Genomic DNA, 21,310 nt, shown 5'->3' with positions numbered 1-21,310 from the left:
CCTTTATAAGTCTTATTTCAACATGACATTTAAAGTTTTCTTTTATACAAGTTATTATATTTTCTGTAAATCTTATTTTAATTAACATTATTTTATTTTTAAAAACTTCAGCAATATTTTTAAGTCATTTTCTAAAATTTAAGCACTGTATTTAATTTAATTAATTAACCTAAGTTTGGTCGGATAACCGTAAGTTAACGGATTCTAAAGGATGCCTAACCCCTTCCCTTTAGGATAATATAGAGCCCTTACCTAGAATCACATTGGTTAAGCAGACTATTAATTGAGGTTTAGTTTTAACTTTGCCTTAGTTAACCTCTAGGTGTCCTAATTCACCGTTAAATTAATTAGGTGGCGACTCCTTAAAATCAAAACAAATAAATAGGAATCACCAATACGTCATACCTCCCTAAATCCAATCCGGGTTAAAATGGGGTGTGACAGCTTGGCGACTCCGCTGGGGACTTTAGGCTCTAACCATAACAGACTTAGGTTAATAATTTGTTGGATATTTTGTTTGTTTTTCTTTTTGCCTTTATTACTGCTTTTTCCTTATATGCTTTTGGTTGTTTTTATTTTATTCCTTATGTAAATTTTCTATGTAAATATGTATGTTATTGCTTTCCTTAAATTGGCATTCCGTTCATATTTTCCTCCACTCCTGGAAAAATTCACACATATTCACACACTTAAAGCGGCTTCGCAGTTTGCGCCCGTGCACTACTAAATTACCCTTTTAGTTGGATTGGTCTTGTGGATTTAGTCGATCGGCGGTGCAGTCGACGGCCACGGACTTTCCACTTCCAAGTTGTCCGCTTGGGGGAGCCTTGTGTCATAGGAAAACCATTCTTAGTCTACCTAGGGTAGAGCGAAACCAAAACCTTGTAAGGACATGCATCATTTTAAACCTAGGAAGCTTAATACCCTTGGTGTATTAAGTTCATTAGTCAACCTCACCAAATGTCCAAATGAGTCTATGACTCTAAGTGACACTACTCACTATCTATGTGCATTATTTGAAGGACAAATATGTGGAATATGTGGACCTAATACTCTATAGATAAATATTTCAAGGAAACTGACATTTTGTTGCAGGTTGCCGTGGAGCATTAATTAATGCCGGAGGTTGAAGACAACCAAAAGAAATTAGTGGGTTTGAAGTATTAGATATCTTAGTTTAACTTTGAGATGTATTATTTATTGACATGTAATAATTTTTATTACTCTTGTAAACTAGTTTTAGAAAGAGTTATGGAATGACACATCAAAAAACATGTTTGTCCTTCAAATATTCGTTAGGCCTACCTCTGGCATAAAGAGGTCCCTTGCATTATAAAACGCGATGTATTATGTGCAATAATGTGTTTATATGCAATAATATGTCCTTACCGTATACTGACTCATTTTCTTTTTTTTCTTTTTCTTGTTTTATCTTTTTTCTTTTTAAAATTTATTTTCAAAATAAAAGGTTGACTTGTGCTAAAAGGGAACTGGCGGAGCATCCATATTTCACACGGTCTAAAGCCAAGAAATCAGATTCTGACTCATCACTAATCACCTGGTTAACTAAAAGGACTCGTTCTAAAATGGAGCAAAGTTTGATCAATGCAACCACTTCATCTGAGCCATCTCTCAGTTTACCAATCACGAGTGATCCCACATCCTCTAATGAACCAGAAACACATTTGGAGACCATTGCTCGTCTGGAGCGACGAGTTGCCGAACTAAGTCATATGGTACTTCATAACCGGTCATTTTCTCAAACACCGCCACATATGACTCCGTCCCAGGGAGTTCGTCAAACTTTGCCTGTGCCACCTCCATTCCCAAATTTGGACGAATTTAACCAAGCAAATTATTTTACCACTTCTCAGCCAGTTCGCTCCGAACACCTCACTCAAAATGCTCCCTTTTTATTTACAACCACCTCTTCAAAAGCTCAATTCATACCGCCAGCACATGACACACATCAAGTTCCGCCAGTATATACTTATACCACAGCTCCACCCATGACACAAATCCAGGGACAATGTCGCACAGATGTTGATCATTATGTCGAAGTTGAAAATGAGGCACGGTCAATTAATGATGAAATGATAAATAGAAAGCTCAAAAGTTTGGAGGATGCCATGAGAAGTTTGCGTGGACTTGGTAGTAACCAAAGCGTGAGATATGAAGAATTATGTGCATTTCCTAAGGTAGAATTGCCACCAGGTTACAAGATTCCAAAATTTGAGAAGTTTGATGGGTCGGGGAACCCTTTCTTCCATTTGAAGGTCTATTGTGAAAAGTTGATTGGTGTGGGGAAGAATGAAGGGATAAGAGTCAAACTATTCAATCAGAGTTTGAGTGGAAAAGCCTTGGAGTGGTATTCTAAGCAAGATACAACCAAATGGCGTACTTGGGATGATTTGGCAAATGCTTTTGTGGATCACTACAAGTTTCATGTTGAGATCGCTCCTGACAGAATCTCAATTACAAAGTTGAAGAAGAAGTTCACCGAATCATTTCGAGAATATGCTATACGGTGGAGGGAAGAAGCATCTAGAGTACACCCACCCATGGAGGAGACAGAAATGGTTACTTTCTTCATTCAAGCACTAGAACCGGAATACTATGAACGTTTGGTGACAATGAGTGGAAAAACTTTTGCAGAAGTGATCAAAGCTGGGGACATGATCGAAGATGGCATTAAGACAGGGAGAATAACGAGTCTTGCGGCTTTGCAGTCTACTAGTAGGGCTATACAAACAGGTACTCTCGGAAACGGAAAGAAAAAAGAAAAGGAAGCAGCCTCGGTAATGGCTTTGGGAAACACCTCGTACCGCCATCAACAACCACCGCGATACCAGCCTAACGCTCACCACTCACAATATTTCCAATATTCTCCACATCCCTACGACCAAGCTTTGTCATCTTACCAACCTCAATCACCACAAATATCCTACCCTGTTTACAACACACAACCAGCATATCGAGCTCCACGACCACCAACATATCCAGCTCCACCATCACAAACTCATCATCCAAACAATGCATCCGCACCTCGCCCAAATAAACCGTTTCGCAATTTCACACCATTAGGAGAGCCACTGAGCGTTGTTTTTGAAAGGCTGCAAGCTTCAGGCTTAGTATATCCTGTGGAAGGTAGAATTCCAGATCCATTACCCAGAAGCTTTGATCCCACTAAAACATGTGCATATCATTCGGGGGTAAAAGGCCATTCCACTGATCGCTGTTACGCATTGAAGCATAAGGTTGAGGATCTTATTGAAGCAAAACAGATCACGGTCAAACCACCAACACCAAATGTGGTTAACAATCCACTCCCGACCCATGATGGGGCCACGATAAATATGATTGGAATAGATGAAAATGTTGACGACCCAGCCGAATTTATAGTGCCTGTGGATCGTGTGGAGGATCATGATTTTGTAGCCGTTGCTTCTCCAGCTGTAGTGATAAAGAGTTGTGTGCCTGTCGAGATATTAGGAGCTTCATTAATACCTGTGGAAGTAGTTCGAGCACCAAATCAGTTGCCAGTGCTCGATACAAAAGCCGTACCATGGAATTATCAACAAACTGTGATGGAGTGTCGAGGAAAGGACACGGTCACTGACAAGGTTAAGACGTCAGGAATGACAAGGTCTGGGAGGTGCTATTCTCCAGAAGAACTAGTTAGATTGGGGCAACTTAAGGAAACCAACGTACCTCCCAAAAGGGTCGTGACTGAATTCGAAGCAGAAGAATTTCTGAGGAAAATTAAAGCTAGTGAGTACTCAGTTGTGGATCAGTTGAAAAAGACCAATGCTCAAATTCCTATTCTCTCTTTGCTTTTGAGTTCAGATATGCACAGGAATGCATTGTTGAAGATCTTGAATGAAGCGTATGTTCCAAGCGAAACAACTAGTGAGGCGTTAGCTGGGATGATTGAGCGCGTACTTGACAGCCATCGAATCAGTTTCGATAATGAAGAACTGCCGCCAGAAGGATGTATGCATAACAAAGCACTCTATATAACTGTCAAGTGTCGTAACATGTTTGTGGCTAAAGTATTGATTGATGGGGGTTCTGGACTCAACATCTGTCCATTAGCAAGTCTAAAGAAGATCAGATATAATGTTAGTGAGCTCAAGACCAGTGATATGAATATTCGAGCATTTGATGGGGCTCAAAGGCGCCCTATTGGGGAAATAGAGTTGAAAGTGTTGATTGGCCCTGTTGAATTCATTATGGATTTTCAAGTACTTGATATTTCCACGACATACAACATGCTGTTAGGTAGACCGTGGATCCATTTGGCTGGGGCCGTACCATCTACTTTACACCAAACTGTCAAATTCGAGTGGGACCAGCAACAAATATGTATACACGGAGAAGGAGACACGTCTTTCTATCTAGAGCAATCCACCCCATTCGTCGAGGCAGAAGGAGGGTTCGACGGAGCAGCTTACCACGCTTGGGAGGTTGTGAATGTCACTAAGGAGAGTGAAGTATGTCAAACTCAAGAGTTCAAAAGATCATGTGCCACAATTATGGTTGCAAAAGAAATGGTGAGAAATGGGTACCAACCTGGATTTGGGCTAGGGAAAACACTAAATGGGCGAGTTGAGCCAGTCGTTCTCCCTACGCAACAATTTACATTCGGTTTGGGATATGAGCCAACTGAGGAAGAAGTGAAGAAAGCACAAAAGAATAAAAGGAAGGAGATTGCATTGCCAAAACCTATTCCTACCATTGATCAAACTTTCTCAAAACCGTCAGATCTGATTGTTGAAGTTGCCTATGATGATATCGTGGAAGGAGTCAAAAACCTGTTCGTGGAAGATGAAGATGATCAAGCTATGATAATCAAAGACTTTGCTGAAATATTGACTTTATAGGCTGGTGAGCCAGGACCTGAGTTGCAAAATTGGACTTCTATCTTAGCCCCGGTTCGCCGGGAGTTTCAGTATTTTAAGTTTAAATTTCCTTTTGTAGTAGGCCGGAGGCATCAACTAGAACATTTAGTTCCTTTTGTCATGTTGCCTCTATGTTTTGTTACGGCCTTTTTAAATTAAGATTCTGTCATTTTGTTTGAACGAACTACGTTTGGCCTGACTTCCTGTTGGATACGTAGGCAGCCCACATCGGGTTCGGCCACTTTTTCAAAATATTTCAGTGTTTTGTTGTATGGGTGGAACTACGTGTGGCCTGATTTCCTTTTGGATACGTAGGCAACCCATATCGGGTTCGGCCCCCCCTTTATTAAAAAAAAAAAAAAAACAAAAATTCAAAAGTCTTTATTTTTATCACGAACTACGTCTGGCCTGATTCCTTTGGATACGTAGGCAACCCGAGGCGGGTTCGGCCCTTCTATCTTAAAATTTTTATCTTCAGTTTGTCCAAACATTTTGGTTCCTATAAAATACATAAGGATTTTTATACAAGACTTGGTCTTCCCACCGCTTAAATTCATGTGTCTTAGTATCTTGAAACTGGGACAAATTTTTTTGAAATCGGTCAAATCACTTTCAAAAAAAATTTTCATTACAATTTTCTCATTTTTCGATCGTTTAGAACCAAGCGTTTCCAGGACTTGAAACTGGGACAAATTTCGAAGTCGGTCAAATCACTTTCGAAAACTTTCATTATAAGTTCTTATTTTTCAATTATCCAGAATCAAGCATCTCTGAGACTGAAACTGGGACAAATTTTTAGAAGTAGCATAAAAGTGGTCTTAAACAAAAGTCCATCCATATTTCTAAAATGTGAGTAAACTCAAAAATCGAGTCTTCTTAATCATGTTACATATTAGAGCCACTAAGTATTTCCTTTCAAAGTCATCCAAATCTCATTACTTTTATTTTCAAAATACATTTTTTTTATAACTGAAACTCCCCGGCAAAGCAAGATATGTGGTGAGACATCGAAGAACGTGGACGCGACCGAGACAAAAGTCAATTCAAGGGCCAAGTTCCCCGACATGCACAAGTCAACCAATTTTCTTTTAAACTCACAATTTTTCTTTGTTGAGACAGGTCCAATTAACATGAACACGGTGCATGTATTAAATTATGGGCGTGATCAAAAAGTTAACTTCCTTCAAAATGCAAATACTCTTCAGCGTGGATGCAAAGGTAGCTTATGCCGAACGGTGGACGTCGTTCCACTCATCACGAAATTTCAATTGCAACAGTGGACACAAATTCATCTTTCAACCAAGGGCTGTAAGTATAATTCTTTTAGACCCAGCTATTGATTCTTATCACTAACAGTTGTTTTAGCTCGTAACATTCATCGATGGATCGAATACATATAATTATGGACACTGACCCTGATCACCTGTTATTGGTTAGAATTCCTCAATTTCGTCATCACTTCATACATGTTCAAATCATTATCAAATTCTTTTAGAATGAAGTATGTTAATAAGATAACAAGATCGAAATATTGCATCATATATCAAATTGTGGGGGTTAATTATATATTTAACTTCCGTCACAACGGGACAGGGATTAAGATGTGGATATCTTTTTACAATACTATTTCTAAAGTGGACGTGGATTTACATTTACATTGTGGATGCGAGCATGGAAGTGGAAATAGAATTATATTAAAAAAAAAAAATACATATAATTGTAGAAAGTGGATACAGATTTATGTTTTTGAAAGTAAAAGTGAATTTATTTTTTGCGCCGTATAATGCAGACGTGAAAGTAGATGTAAATTTACTGTTGTACCGTATAATACGGACGTCAAAGTCGACGTGGATTTATATTTTGTACCGTGAAATGCGGACGTAGATTTATATTTTGAACTGTGAAAGTGAACTTGGATTTATTTTTCTGCACACTGAAAGTGGATGTGGATTTACATTTTTTGCACCATGGGAAGTGGACATGACATAGGCACCCACCTTAAAATGCGGGTATTTCAAAGTTCAAATTAGGCACCCACCTTAGAATGCGGGTATGTCAATTTTCAATTTAGGCACCCACCTTAGAATGCGGGTATTTCAAAATTTAATTTGGGCACCCACCTTAGAATGCGGGTATGACAATTTTCAATTTTAGGCACCCACCTTAGAATGCGGGTATTTCAATGTTCAAATTAGGCGCCCACCTTAGAATGCGGGTATGTCAATTTCAATCCAGGCACCCACCTTAGAATGCGGGTATGTCAATTTCAATCCAGGCACCCACCTTAGAATGCGGGTATTTCAATGTTCAATTCAGGCACCCACCTTAGAATGCGGGTATTTCAATGTTCAAATTAGGCACCCACCTTAGAATGCGGGTATGTCAATTTCCAATTTAGGCACCCACCTTAGAATGCGGGTATTTCAATGTTCAATTCAGGCACCCACCTTAGAATGCGGGTATTTCAATGTTCAATTCAGGCACCCACCTTAGAATGCGGGTATGTCAATTTCAATCCAGGCACCCACCTTAGAATGCGGGTATTTCAATGTTCAATTCAGGCACCCACCTTAGAATGCGGGTATTTCAATGTTCAAATTAGGCACCCACCTTAGAATGCGGGTATGTCAATTTCCAATTTAGGCACCCACCTTAGAATGCGGGTATTTCAACGTTCAGTTCAGGCACCCACCTCCGAATGCGGGTATCTTATATTTCAAATTCAGGCACCCACCTCCGAATGCGGGTATCTTATATTTCAAGTTCAGGCACCCACCTCCGAATGCGGGTATCTTATATTTCAAGTTCAGGCACCCACCTCCGAATGCGGGTATCTTATATTTCAAGTTCAGGCACCCACCTCCGAATGCGGGTATCTTATATTTCAAGTTCAGGCGCCCACCTCCGAATGCGGGTATCTTATATTTCAAGTTCAGGCACCCACCTCCGAATGCGGGTATTTTATATTTCAATTCAGGCATCCACCTCCGAATGTGGATTCAACTTTCAAAACAGGGGTTGCAAGTGTAACTTCTCCAACCTCGTCTTATTTAAACATATATTTCTTTATTGCTAACAATTGTTTTTAGCTGTTGGCTTTTTGACAATATCGAAGTTGGCATCACACATCAACTCGTGGAACTATTTCTTCGGCAGCGAACTGGGGCAATTTGTCGGGAAGGATAATCAGACTTTCCGACACGGGTCAAAGATCTACCTCGAACACTCGTCTCTAATTACAAGTATTCTCTTGCATTCTATCAATTCAATTTTTTAAGAATTCTCAAGTTTCTATCATAATACCCAGTGTTATCATAATTCAACACTGGGACAATATTTTGCAAGCTTCGCGCCAATCGGGGTTCAAGTGTCGTAAGTATCCTAGAACTACACTCGACCTGATTCTCGTACAGCCCGAGATATGTAGGCAACTCAGAGGCCGGAGTTCGGTCATAATCCTCTCAAGTTTCTTTTAGCCGGGACAAAATAGGCTACTGAGTCAACGTCTTTGCCCGACAACTCTTTCATCATTACCGGGCAAAGAGGGACAAGTTGTTGACACCCAATTTTGTCCCGCCTCTCTTCCAAAATACCTATTTACGCCTCTAATATTTTTAGAAAAATTAAAATATATATATATAGCCATTTTTTTACTAAATTATCAACTTCTCATCAATACCGGCACTTTATTATTCTGTTGCAGTTACTCTTATTATTATTATTATTATTATTATTATTATTATTACTATTATTATTATTATTATTATTATTATTACAGTTCACAATTTTTATCATTTCAGTATTTTACCAGCTTACGCACACGCATCGCATTTATCTTTGCATAATTAAATAATAGTATTTTATTTTACTGTGAATTTTTAAAAAATATTATTGCACGACTATTATAACATCATATAATTTTATTACCCGAGTTCTAATAATTACACATTTTGGTATTATGTGATATTATGTCATTCTCAGTACATCGTTAATCAAAATGAGTCTCTTATTTAAATATCGGAAGACAAACTGTTCCTTACACGCAGTCCGTATTTCGACTTACCGAATCCCAAATTAAAGTCCGATTAACTCCTAATATCTTTTGGACTAGCCCATATCTTTTATCTCAATTTTTAAACCCAGTCTATGTTTTTAATTTTAGCCCATTCTCAATACTCAGTCCAAAAATGGACCCAGTCCAAAAAATACCGGGTCCGACCCGCATCAGCTCCAACATAAGGGAAACCCCTAGGGTTTCCCTTTATTCTTTTTACTCATCCACGCCGCTTCCCCCTCCCCGATCCCTTTCTCCTTCATCATCTTCATCCCCACCACGCCGCCGCTCCTCTTCATCATCTCCCAACCCCACCACCACCGCCGCCTACACCCCACTCCCACTTCCCTCTGTTCCCCACCTTCGTCTTGTCCCCCCGCTCCTCTCTCTCCTTTTCCCGCTCCCTCTCCCTTTCTTCTACACAAAACCTAAAAAAAAACCTATAAATAGTTGAGAGTGGAAACGTGTTAAAGGAGGAGATTTTGGAAGGCGAGAATCCCTTTACGAAAACAGGTTTTAAAACCCCAAAAAATTGCCTTGCAAAAAAAATGGATCTGTAACCCCGAAATCCCCTAAGAATCAAGGCTTTTGAATCGCAAAATTCCCTTGAAATTATGTTCTGAAACAAGCTCCTTTTTGTTGTTTTTTTTTGAAATCTTCGAAAAATCTCTAAAATATAAGCCCTTTTTTGCCGCATAGAATTCCTTAAAAATCAGTTTCTTTAGCAGTCGTAATCTTATTTTAATATCGGGTCCAAATACTAGCTTCAATTCGTATTCGTTTTCCCTGTTGTTGTCGTGAATCCGAGCATCGCAAGCTCGGATTTAATAGTCTTCGAGGTAGATATCGAAACCTTCGCCTCACTTCGCTGCACCCGGAGAAGGTAATTCCCCTTTTTCTACTTGTTTTTGCATCCTTCAGTTGCTATTCTACATGCTGTTTAGTTAGAGTTGATTAGCTCAGTTTAAATAGTTTGTTTGCATGTTGATAGTAATTCAGACTTAATTTGTTTGGTATGATGGTTTGATTATCGAGCTTGGCTCTGTTTGTGTAATTACATGTATTAGGTGCGATAACTGGGCTTTAATTGATTCAAATGTGTGGTTTAATCATGTTAGTTGGTTTAAATTGCGTAATGTTATACAAATCTGGTTAATTGGTCAGTAGGATACAACAACCCGTTTAAGGGTTGTTGTTAGGTCAGGCATAATTAGTAGTCGAATCTGTGGCTGATTTCTGTTTTACTTCTGATTATATTAACGAAGAACACCTCTATAAGTTTGTTCAATGTGGTTTAATAATATCATAGTAATAAGGTAGGTTAGCACAATCCTCGGAGATTCATTGATACTTGTTTATGCTCAGTTTAATTAGTTTCAGTCACCTGTAATTTGCTGAAATGAAATCAGTATGATCAGACATGCTATTAGTATAGTCCGTAGATTTTGTTTGATATTGAAGTAGCCTGGGGATGCTGTTTGGTTTTGGTAACTGAATCAGGATTTTGTATTGAATTATTGACTCATAATTTGTGAAAACATGGTTAGTTTAAACTTCAATAATGTAGAGGATTTTGCCTAATCCAATCCAGTCTGCATATGTCACTCTAAATTGGTCTTTGTGTCCAAATTCGCATGATGAATTACCTGCAATTTAGTGGTATATTTAATTAAGACCTTCTGCCTAATATTTAAGACTCTGGCTGTTTTATTCTTATCATGTTATACTTTCCCCTTATTTCTCTGATATTTTCCTCTGTTTCTAAGTATCTAGTTCATGCCCCCTGTTAAATAGGAGTCCAGTATGCAAATCTGTTTGTTTGTCTGTTGTGTGTTGTCTTTTTGAGTGCTTGTTGCAGTATCTTAAAATGATGTCTTAAATATGCCAACAAATTTGAAATTTGCTGCTGTTTGAGTATTCTTTATCATCATAGATAGTGCATTACTGAACATTTTCTTAAGTCTGAATATAGGTTCGGCTGGTATTAGTGTACTTAGTTGTATTGGCCTCTCTTCGTTTTATTTTTCTATCTGATCCTGCTGCCCCTGTTTGATTTATATTTATGATCCAAATGCTCAGTTGGCTTATGTTCAGTTTAGCTTAGCTTAGTAGCTTTAAGCATATTCCTGTTCTCGTTAGCTCAGTTTCGTTTTAGTAGTTAAAATGCTTAGACATTCATGTTTCAGGTGGTTTAGTTTCCAGACTAGTAGTTAGCAGAATCTGCCTATTCTTGTCTTAATTCAGTTCAGATGATTTTAGTCTTATTAGCATGTCTGTGTTCATATGTAGCTCATTTGAATATGCTGAATGCTCATTGCCTCTGTATGACTGAAATGCCTCTGTATGACTGAAATGTACATACCTATTTTTTTAGTTCCCTTGCCCTTCCCTCTGGTAAGTAGGTAACTGTGGTGTTTGAATATTTTGTTGGAAGTCTTAAATGAATGAAGAATAAGTTTTTCATTTAGGAATAAGAAGTACCTTGGCCTTTTGGCAATCTGCATATATAAATCTGAAACTGTCCATTTAGGAATACATTTTGTTCTCTTAGATTCACGCTTAGTCCGCTAGTCTGTCAAGCATGTGTAGATTGGTATATCGGTTTGGGTTTGAAGCACATAAGTTGACATGACAGTGCATGAATTTCCTTTTCTCTTGTTTGCATTTTTTTGAAATCTGCCCATGTTGGCTTATGTCCTTCTATTCCTCATCTAGTTTTGTTTATGGTATGATATACCTTGAAGTATACATAGTATATGAGCCTTAGTATACACCGAGTGTATACAAGGGTTGCACATTAGTGTATACCTTTCAGGTATATCAAGTGTACTATGAATATTATGTGTATACCAGCCTTCGCATATGTCCAAATTCTATACACGTTTAAGAATAATGAATGGTACACTATTTGATTCTGCCCATGCTTGAGTATTGCCTGTTTATATGTGTGTGGTGGCTAATTTGTGTATGCATGGATTATACTTAAGTATACGTAATATATATATATATATATATATATATATATATATATATATATATATATATATGATCTACGGAGTTGTTTGAATTTATATTTTTTACATGTTTAACCTTATTGATCGTATACTAATCCTTTTCCCTTCATTTTCATGCATGACCATCATATACGAGTCCGAGGGACTCGTTCTTCTTCCGCATTCGGCGTTGGGCTAAAAGCCCAACGAGATCTCCCCTCGGTCCACCCTTGTCCACAGCAAAAAATGAAAAATACAAAATTATGGGCCAAAGCCCAATAGACAAAAACAGCTGCAGCAGTCAATATAAAGAATTTGCTGGGCCGAAGCCCAACAGCAAATAGGTCCAGCAGTTCCCAAAGGGGCTGGCCCATTCGATATTTATTTACCCCTTTTATTTTATTTTGTGCATTTAACTTGTATTATGCAACTAACCCTTTATCTTGCTTTATTTTCTTAAATTAGATGAACCTTAGCAAACTAGTGGGGTTTAGTTTAGTAATGGGTAGTTGAACTGATAATTAGTACCATACGTTTCACTCTCTTTCAATTTTTATATTAAAATTTTTTAGTATTTGTCTTCATTAGAATAATTGATTTTCAAAAGAGCATGACTATATATTTTGAGCTAAGGAATCATGATTAAATATTCAACGTGCCACTAATATGTAAATATTAATCCAACTACATTCTATAAATATTCTGGATTGATTAGATTATAAATATATTTAGCTAAATATAGTTAAATAGAGTCAATATAAAAGAGAAAACTCATGCCTCTTTTCATCATATTAAAAACAAGTCTAGGCTTCTTTTTTACATAATATAATTTCTATTTAAAGTTCACATCTACTAAATCTTCTCTTAAAAAGTTATTATATTTTAAATAGCACTATCATACTTTTATTGGAAGCCTTAACAACCTTTATAAGTCTTATTTCAACATGACATTTAAAGTTTTCTTTTATACAAGTTATTATATTTTCTGTAAATCTTATTTTAATTAACATTATTTTATTTTTAAAAACTTCAGCAATATTTTTAAGTCATTTTCTAAAATTTAAGCACTGTATTTAATTTAATTAATTAACCTAAGTTTGGTCGGATAACCGTAAGTTAACGGATTCTAAAGGATGCCTAACCCCTTCCCTTTAGGATAATATAGAGCCCTTACCTAGAATCACATTGGTTAAGCAGACTATTAATTGAGGTTTAGTTTTAACTTTGCCTTAGTTAACCTCTAGGTGTCCTAATTCACCGTTAAATTAATTAGGTGGCGACTCCTTAAAATCAAAACAAATAAATAGGAATCACCAATACGTCATACCTCCCTAAATCCAATCCGGGTTAAAATGGGGTGTGACAATAGCCACAAAAATTCAAATTTTATGGCTATTTACAAAATCGTAAAATTTCCTAGCCACAAAAATTAAATTGACAAAGCTAATTCCATATTTTTGCTATAATTGCTAATAATCGTGGAAATAAATACTTAAATAGATACAACTTTATTGCTACAATAAAAATTTGTAGCTGATCATAAGTTTTTGCCACGACATAAAAGTTATCTTAGCAATAACAGCCTTTTAGCCACAAAAATGATTTGAAATAAAATATTGTACCTAAATAAATATATTGCTTCAAGTTATAAAAAATTGTGGCAATAGTTAAATGATATAGCCACAAATTGTTTGCTACAATAAATTTCTGTAGCTAATCATAAGTTTTGCCACGCCATAAAAGTTGTTGTAGCAATAGTAACCTTTTAGCCACAATAAATTATTGGAAACAAAATATTATAGCTAAATAAATATTTTTTCTTCAAGTTATTAAAAATCGTGGCAATAGTTAACTGATATAGCCACAAACTTTTTCCTAAAGTAAAATTTCGTAGCTAATTATTAATTTTTGCCACGAGTTGAAACTAACTGTAGTAATAGTAAGCCTTTAGCCACAATAAATTATTTGAAACAAAATGTTGTACCTAAATAAATATTTTTGCTTCAAGTTATTAATAAAATATTGCAAATGTTAATTTAAATAGCCATAGATTTTTTGGCTATAATCATTTGTAGCTAATTATTAATTTTTGCCACGAGTTGAAACTTGTTGTAACAACAGTAACATTTTAGCTATAAGAAGTTATTTAAAATAAAATATTATAGCTAAATAAATATTTTTGCTTTGTACTAAGAAGACGTGGAAATAATTAGCTCGATAACTATAAATATTTGTCATGCCAAAATGATATTGTCACGACCCAACCCCATGGGCCATGACCAGTGTCCGACCTGGACACCCATATACGTACCTGTTAGATGTAGTCAAACTGAAACTACGAATAATATGGAAACTTACGAAGAACTCTGAAGGTCCATAACGTCATCATATATATATATATATATATATATATATATATATATATATATATATATATATATATATATATATCCAGATAAACTGTCTCCTGAGGAGTCACAACTAATCAAATCATAAAATGATACGCAAGCCGACAAGGCTGCCACTATACATCAATATCATATCATATGCAAGCCGACAAGGCTGCCATCACAGACGAACATATCCATCGCACATCGTTTAGACACAGCTGAACAGAACTTATACACAACCCACACATATGTCTACAGACCTCTAAGAGTATCGATAGCGAAATATGACGGGACAAGGCCCCACCGTACCCCTGGTTAAACATATACATATATATCATAAGATCTGTACCAAAAGTCTAGACTCCGGAACAACGGAGCTCTCCAAAACAGCTGAGTAGAAGTCCTATGCTGAAGGGTCACCAAACCGACTATCTGTACCTGCGGGCATGAAACACAGCCCCCCGAAGAAAGGGGGTCAGTACGTAATATGTACTGAGCATATAAAGCATGAAATACAGTAAAAAGGATCATAACTGAAATAGAGATTACCAGAAACAAGTATGACTTTTAAAACATCAATACACTTGCCTTATGAAATGAAAATCATGCATATCAATATCATATATCATATATATAACGTGTTCCGGCACTCTAGTGAGGGACTCGGTGAATAAGGTCGCTACATACCATCCTTGGCGCCATAATCACATCATCACACCATCACATCATCACATCATCACACCATCATATCATCACATCATCATATGTATATATATAACGTGTCCCGGCCCTCTAGTGAGGGACTCGGTGAACAATGCAGTGAAACTGTGCACGAAAACGTGTCCTGGCCCGGGACTCAGTGAAAGACATATTGAGGCACGCACGAGCAGAGTAGTGAGCAACTATATGCAATTTAAATCATATCTGAGACTCAATGGAATAATCAAAATGAACCATCATTTGCAAATCAAGACAATAGTCATACCAAATACCTTTCGAATGTCACTGTGAATTATATCAAAATAGAACTCTGGAACCATATGTACATATTAAAACATGATAAAGTGAGTTCTGGGAATCAAGAACATTAGCCATCCTAGTGGCTCTAAGAATAGGAATTTCTTTGGAACCATATACACATCGTCTGTTCGTTTCATAAAGATCATGCCAAAAAGAAAGAAGGGTTAACTTTACATACCTTACGTCGTTCAAGAGCTCAGTCTAGCCAAGAACTTCCACAATTAATATGATAAACCTATAATCGTAAAAATACGCACGTGACTTAAGAAGGCTTTCGCATATCATATATATATTAATTGATGACTTAATTCTAAAACGAAACGGGCAGCATCTCCTCTATACCATTAGCATCTCCCAATTTGGTATATCAGCCCAACAACGAATAAATCCCAAAAACACAACATGCATGTCCATAACAATTTCATAATACTCTATAACGAGCGACAAGCTCGAATTACAATCCGTATACTCCATGGCACCTTTTCGTATATTTTCTTCTTAACCTTAAAAATATTCTCAATATGATAAGGACATCATTTATCACAAATCTCGGTTTTATATCATATATTTACAACAAGAAAAACAGCCCACAACTCCAACTATATCAATTGACAATTCTATTTGTAAGTTCGCGTTTATTCCATCAATTCCTATATCGACACTTGTATATACTTCTTTATTTTCGTATATACATTGTATAACAGCAAACACAACAACAACAACTACAGCCAATCCCACGGTATTCCAGCACACCAAACAATTTATAGCAACCACCAAACAGTCCACACGATAACAATAACGATTTATCCGATTTCCCGCAATTAATTTCGTAGTTCCCGTCTCTCAATTTAACTATGACCTGGACGAATTTAAATATATTGAGGAGAGGATAATTCTTACCTTATATGCGAAGAACTATTCTTTTTCCACCTTACTTCGCTTTGAAGAAAGCCCGAATTCGACAACACGACAGAACGGAACAACGGGATCTAAATATAAAGCAAAATCCGTACGTTGTTCTTGAGAAAGATTACATTATTCTTCCTTGAAATAAATAAAACACAACAGCGTTAACGTTGCTAATCTTTCCAAAACGTGAAATGCTTGCTGCTTGCTAATATAATGATGTTCATCAAGTGTGTAAAAGGATAGGCTAACGTGAAATGCTTGCTAATATAATGATGTTTTTACTTTCAATGAAAGGTGGCCATATTGCCTCATATCCGTAGGAATTTTGCTGCCATTTCCTTTATTAAAAACCATGGGGTCAATGCATATATAATTCACCCATCATAAATGCTATCATTTTAAAGATGCCACCTGTGCATCTTAATGCATGGTCATTTGGTGCTTTATTTTACATCATGGCACGTGGATGATTGCACGTGGAATATATTCCAAATATTTCTCCATTAATTATCTTATTCTCTACACGCCAAAATTTATCCTTACACACACAATTAATTTCTTGATCTCATTCACTTAAATAGTACTTATATACTCATTATTATACTCATGTGGTATAGTACTAGCCTCATTTGCTACACAAAATATTATTTTCAATCATCGTCGTCATACTTTTTAAGTCCTAAAATCATTTCGGGACTTCATCCTTTTATACACCGAGCTCTTAATTTGCATGCTTGAATATGACCAAATTCTCCAAGCTCAGGTAAATTTGCTCATGTTGGACGGTTCAATTTCTTAGTCCAAAATTACTAGATATTATAGCTTGGACCGTATTTCATCAAATAAATTTCGAACCTCGACAAAACTTATTTTCTTCGATTGGTTTAACTTCAAATCCTTACGATACATGTGTACCATCACTTTAACCACCTATAAGCTTGGGGGATAACCTCGTGTCCGTTACTAATATCATTCAACTCGCACACTTTCCAACGCATGAGAACACGGGATGTAACATCCTTCCCCCCCTCTAGAACATTCGTCCTCGAATGTTAAACTAGTCCTGCACTTCCAATACTTCCTCAAGTGTTCTTTTATTGAATTATGCCCTTCACATGCCTCTTTCGTTGGTCGATTCCCTTCAATTTATTATAACGCATTCTAGATCTCTAAGTAACCGTTCCCGTAGTATTTCCTCTTGCTCTTGACCCTCGAGGTAATAATTCCATGTCGTTGTCTTTACTCTCCTCTTTATTTCGCAGTTGGTTGACAGTTGTATTGCGAGCTCTTCTGCTGAAATCTTACTCTCTCTCTCTGGTGCACATAATCATAACTTGACTCTTTCTTCTTCTATAAGTTTCTTCCTTGAGATGTATCGTTCACTTCATCTTACCTCTCAATCTTTACATAAGATTTTATAACGCGCTATCCCTCGTTAATTCATTAGACTTTACAATCTTTGGAGTATTTCATGCCTCTGGTAACCTGTAGACCCTTCGCAGACTCTACGAATAAAACGAAATTTTCCAAGGTGTAACATTATTTTACTTCAATAATCTTACATTGCTCTGCTATTCCAGTCTATATTCTTGAATCTTCAGCCTCATGTATCACTTCTCGAATTCTTTAAAAGACTTTAACTGTCACTCTACTTTTTAGCTCTTAATCTCAATCTTTAGAGTTGGCTATCAAGTAGCGCTGGAGTTTCCTCATATAATAACCTTACATAGCTGCTCTGTGCTCTTCTATCATTAACTGGTATAATTCTGATTTTTTTTTGACATATAAATTCACTGTCTTCTAGTAACCAGCTCGTTCTAATCGTCTCGCTTAAACCATTTCACAATTTCCCTTAACTCAACTTGTAACACTTTGGGCACATTATCTCGTGTCGTTTCCTTATTTTTAATTCAAACTCTTCTATTGCCTCTTTACTCAGATTTTGCTCTTAGTTTTTCTGTCACACATTATGTTGCAATCTTTACAAGAATATGCGAAGGTACTCAAATACCTTAGCGTCGCTTCACTAGTCTTTATGCTTTACTTTGCATTCTCCTTTTGTATCTTTCAATCGGTATCGGGGCTCAACTATGGCCATGTCCTATTTGCCCTCACTACTAATTCTATCTCGGTAATTGGCTCAAACCATCTTACCCCTTTCATTAATGTACCCAAAATATCACAACCGTATTGTTATTACTGAATCCTTACTCTTCTTATCAAGTACTCACTTGGTCTCATTATTAGCATACGAACATTCGTAGGTTGCATAACTATTCTTGTGCAACTTGTATAAAGTGCATCGAATCTTAGTCATAGTCTTTCCTTCTCCTGGCTTATTCTGCTTTATACATCTTATTGTACTAAAACTCACTTGCTGCCTCTTTTGTCATACTCCTTCCCTTCCTTTACTTACCATTCAATTTTCTCACATTCTACCATAGGAGATTCCCTATCCCTTCTTCTTTCCGACTTATAAGTCACAATGTCAGTAGCCAATAACTCCGTTGCCAACATCTTAACCTCTAATCCAGTATAGTCTTGCTACTCTTTATAATATCTTTTAAGTTACTCGTTATCACTCTCTTGTCATATTCTTCCTTTTTATAAGCATCCACCTTCTGATGTCATATTATCCAAGATCTTTACCAATAATTCTCAGCACTTTCTCAAATACCATCTCGGCTTTTATCCGTTTATTGCTGGCTTTCAGATCTCACTAACTTGTTTCAGCAAGGGATCTCACTTAAAGTTTAAGTATTCACATTAAACGTGTTGCAGTGTCGGTTGATTTCATCTTACACTTGCATTTCTCTCATCCGCTTCCCCCCCCCCCCCCCCTTTAGGGTGTACCCACATCATTATCTATTTATATTCTACTCTATGTCCCCATTTTAAATTTTCAGATTCATATGATTCTTTTCCAACACATTTGGTATACTGCACCATATCCCTATCTTCCTTTATATCATCTATGACTTAGATTATGAAACTCCAACACAATCACGGGGCGATGAGAACTCTCGATATATAGTACAAAATCTCGGCCGATGGTTGGTACTCGAGTAATATAATTAATGTAGCAATTTATCCAAAGCCATATTCCATTCGTTCCAATCAGTAATTAGCTAGTGCTTATGATCGTTTCAAATTCTCCATTCGGTAGCACTTATATTCTGATGATAAGTGTCCCAAGTTTTCCTATAACACCATCTTTATCCCAACGAACATCATCTGTTTCTTCTAGTAAATTCACAATACATCAGTTGTTTCGCAATTCCGCGATCCTTGTCCTTTAAGGATTTCACCATTTTCGAGGTGAGGTCACATACACGTAGTACTCGTTTATGTCTCATGCTCTTTCATCCTCATTGTATACCCAACGCTAACTTCTAACTTACTCAAAATCATATCAAATTCGTCTTAATAATGGTCTTGTCTTATCACCTTCTCGTCGTACTACATCTTAAGTTCATAGCTATATATTTCCCTTTTGTCCTATACTCATACTAAATTAGTTACGTCTGTCTTGGGTGCTTCCTTTAGTATTCCTTTCATTTCTCCAGTCTATGTCCATCTTTTATTCTGTGCACGAGGAATCTCATGCTACTCCTGCATCCTTTGGAAAACACCACTTCTACATAACCCCTTTCTCGTTTTCAGAACATATTCTGTTCGTCCCTATTTGTTCTTATCATACCAGTCATTTCTGGCATTCATTCTGTCTTGTTGCTCATCTTCCTTTTGTTTGGCTTTCACAATTTTGTCGTTTATATTCCTCGTTTTCTTAGCTGTACACGTCATAACGCATCGCTACACTGTAATCCAACTCGCTTTCTTCTTATCTTCCTCCTTCGATTAACTTCTTCACCTTCGTTACCATTTGACTTTTATTCTGAACTTTTCCTATAGAACTTTATAAGTCTTTGTTATTCGTTCTACATTTGCTTTTCCGTTTCACTCTAATCATATCGTATTCTTTAGTTACTTCCTTGCTAGGCTTTACTCATTTCCATAGCAATCCTTATGGTATTCACATTACATCTTGTTCGTAATCCACCCTATAATGTAACACTCCTTAATCTTATTCACGATTCTTACTATGTTTTAATTACACTCCGTGGACTAGGCGTACTTAACCCTTCACCCTTTCTGATGAATCGTATCCTTAATACCTCACAAGCTGTCTTATCAATACATTTATATTTGTCGCAATTCTTCCTCCTCCGTACTCTTGTCTCAATCATACCATTACTCCTTTTAACTATAAACACGTCATAATTTATCCCTGCTTATAAATTCAATCGGTACCTCAATATAACGCTCTATTAAGATTTGTCACCCTTTTCTAAATCGTCTCTTAGTATCACAAGCCCTACCAAATTATCCTAGCATTTCTTTTTACCATATCGATATCGACCTCATAATTACAATTACTATCAATTCAACAGTTAACTTTATTTCTCAAAGTCAGACTTGCAACTTGGTCAAATCCTATCATTACTATTGACACAACCTTTCAAGACATATTACGAACTTATATCTCATTCCCTTTTTATTTCTATGAAAATTTTGGCAGAGTTTCCTCTGTATTTCTTACTATCCCAAAACCTGCACGCAGGAAATACCAACAATGCCTCACAGGGCCAACATTTATACGCATATATCATATCGTATCATAGCCACACAGGGCTCCCAATTTACAGAAAAAGTATAAAGGTGTTGGGACTTACCTCACATATCGCACCTCGAGACGTACCTGATCCTTTGACGATCTATTCTGTTATACTTTCTTATCCACCTCCTCTTTCATCCACGAACCTTAACGTTTCAATCATGTTTCAATATTCTTACCTTACCCAACATGCCTATTTCGCACCGTAACTCACCTGTGTACCTTGTAACTGCCAATATCATCGGTCGCTTTCTTCTGTCGATGTCGTTCTTCAGCTGAAATCAAAGGTTAGTATAAGGAATTTCATTTCCTATGGCTGGGCTCTATCGCACGATCTTAGATATGAAAGAAAGGTAACATCCTAAATG

General features: G+C 36.8%; 1 long non-coding RNA gene across 1 annotated transcript; it reads right to left on the bottom strand.

Moving 5' to 3' along the window:
• Nucleotides 1-14,404: 14,404 nt before the first annotated feature.
• Nucleotides 14,405-19,073, bottom strand: LOC132611200 (uncharacterized). The gene is made up of 3 exons (XR_009571502.1): nucleotides 16,259-19,073; nucleotides 15,537-15,593; nucleotides 14,405-14,776 (listed from the first exon to the last, which is right to left on the bottom strand). It is a non-coding gene; the product is annotated as an uncharacterized LOC132611200 (long non-coding RNA).
• Between the last annotated feature and the right edge of the window lie 2,237 nt (nucleotides 19,074-21,310).

This window comes from Lycium barbarum, chromosome 9 (genome assembly GCF_019175385.1).
Source record: "Lycium barbarum isolate Lr01 chromosome 9, ASM1917538v2, whole genome shotgun sequence".
NCBI classification, from domain to species: domain Eukaryota; kingdom Viridiplantae; phylum Streptophyta; class Magnoliopsida; order Solanales; family Solanaceae; genus Lycium; species Lycium barbarum.
This window is presented reverse-complemented; position numbering and strand designations above follow the sequence as displayed.